At 36.9% G+C, this 2,219-nt stretch overlaps 1 non-coding gene across 1 annotated transcript; it reads right to left on the reverse strand.

Annotated features, from left to right (window-relative positions):
- Window positions 1–1,849: 1,849 nt before the first annotated feature.
- On the reverse strand, window positions 1,850–1,956 carry LOC111893216 (small nucleolar RNA R71). Its single transcript, XR_002850841.1, has one exon. It is a non-coding gene; the product is annotated as a small nucleolar RNA R71 (small nucleolar RNA).
- Window positions 1,957–2,219: the final 263 nt, after the last annotated feature.

Consider the following 2,219-nt stretch of genomic DNA (forward strand, 5'->3'; position numbering starts at 1 on the left):
TTTAGCCTAGTTAAACCTGTTTTTGTGTTTGTTTTTACTACAACTATGAGCTAAATATGTTTTTGTTTCTGTTTGGGGAATACCAAGGAACTCCTATGGTTTAATTCTTAGTTTTTGATTGATTGTTTTTTGGTGATTTATTAAATTAAGTTTGTTAAAGAACCTTATGCATTAATCACAACTATTTTCTGTTAATTGGAAGACAATTAAGCTGCATGAACATCTCTTAGTTGTTAACCTCATATGTCTATGTGAACACTTAATCATATGCTTAGGAATAATGAATATGAAACTATGATTAACAAGATAATAGGTAGATTAATGTGTGAGCTTGTTTGATAAACCAACAAACAAGAGGTTAACTGAACCACCAATTTGATTAACCACTACAAATCTTATTTAATCCAAATTATTAATCTAGGGAATTAATTAGTTTAAACACTTGATCACCACTTGAATTAATTAATTGTCTAAGGTTTAGGAGTAATGAACATGAACCTAACCATTATAGTTGGTAGCCAATAACAATTAATCTATCATAAATTCAAAATAATCATAGGAGTGAATTGGTTGAACCTAAATAGAAACATCTTTATCAAATTTGGTGAATTAGTTGTTTGCTTTAGTTACTTAGTTAATTAAGTGTTTTTGTTGTGTGCTTAAGTTTCTAGTCTTGCAAAACTAGAGAAAAACCTTTTACTTTCATTAATTGCTTAGTTAAAATTAGCCATTAGTTTAATTTTCCGTTCTCTGAGTTCGATACCCTATTTATTCAACTATACCACTAAAAGACAGGTTCACTGCATTTGTGTGCTAAAATTATTAATAAAAAGTAGGAATAAAACAAGTGCATTTTACACACATCAAGTTTTTGGCGCCGTTGCCGGAGAACGGTTCTAAATAATTAATCTAATTCCTAATTTTTTCGATCCTTTGTGTGAGTTTACTGGCACAAAGTTAATTTATTGAAATTTAGTAGTTAGAAATTACGTTTTAGCATCTATTTTAGTTTTAATATTAAGTTTAGAATTTCTTCAAAATTAAACTGATACTCGCCGAGTGCAGTCGCACCTACTCGGCGAGTACAAGTGTATTTGGAATTTAATTTCCGTTTTTTTTTCAGTTGCAATTTTTTGTTCTTTTTATGTTTTTATCTTGTTTATTTCAGGACTTTCATGACCAGAGGATCAAACACCCCGCTGGTACCCCCGTTTGAAGATCCCGAATCCGCATTGAAAAAAGGAACAAAGGAAAGGACGTGGAGAGCTCGAGTACACCAAAGAAGTCACCTTTGTCTAACTTGAAGACTGTTTTTGTGAAGAAAAAGAGCAGCAAATCAAGAGCATCCAGCGCTTCTTTAGTAATCGACGAACCGGTTAAGGAAGATATTGAGTATGAGACCGAGGAAGAAGAGGAGCCTACATACGAGCACGAATCCGATTCCGAGGAAGAGTTAGCTATCACTATGGCTAACATTGATGAAATCCCCATGGGGGAATGGAAGAAGAGGATGTGCGATGACAATGGCCCGGGACTTGTGCAACCCGCAATTCCCGTAACTGCTACTTTCAAGCTCAAGGGTCATATCCTAGCTTTACTTAAAGAAATACCTTTTATGGAAAAGACCACGAAGATGCCTACAAGCATTTGGATGAATTCAATGATGTAGCTGATTACTTTAATGTTCCAAATGTGCCTCGCGAGACGTCAGCTACTTCGCATGCTTCCGGTGACATTCAAAGGTGCTGCAAAAGACTGGCTCAAGTCACTTCCCCCCGGATCAGTCACCACATGGGCCAAGATGAAGGAAGAATTCATTGATCACTTTTGCCCACCTTCCAAGATAGCCAAGTTGAAGAAGGTCAGTGCTAACTTTGAACAACAAGCTGGAGAGTCGCTATATGAAGCTTGGGAGAGGTACAAGAGCTTACTAAGAAACTGCCCACACCATGACCTAAACAGCCAGCAAGAAGTCTCCATCTTCTATGATGGAGTCAATGTCACAACTAGGCAGTTACTTGACTCGCAAGGCCCGCTCACAAAGAAGCCGCCCCCGGTGTTCAAAGAATTGATTGAAGAATTCTCTAAACACTCTAGAGAATACTACAACCCTAGACATGATGTCACTAGGGGAGCCGCATATGCGGCTACTGAAGACTTATCCGCGGTCATGGCTATGCTAAAAACCTTGGATAGGAGGATGGATAAAATGGATCAAA

Source organism: Lactuca sativa, chromosome 1 (genome assembly GCF_002870075.4).
Source record: "Lactuca sativa cultivar Salinas chromosome 1, Lsat_Salinas_v11, whole genome shotgun sequence".
Lineage (NCBI taxonomy): Eukaryota > Viridiplantae > Streptophyta > Magnoliopsida > Asterales > Asteraceae > Lactuca > Lactuca sativa.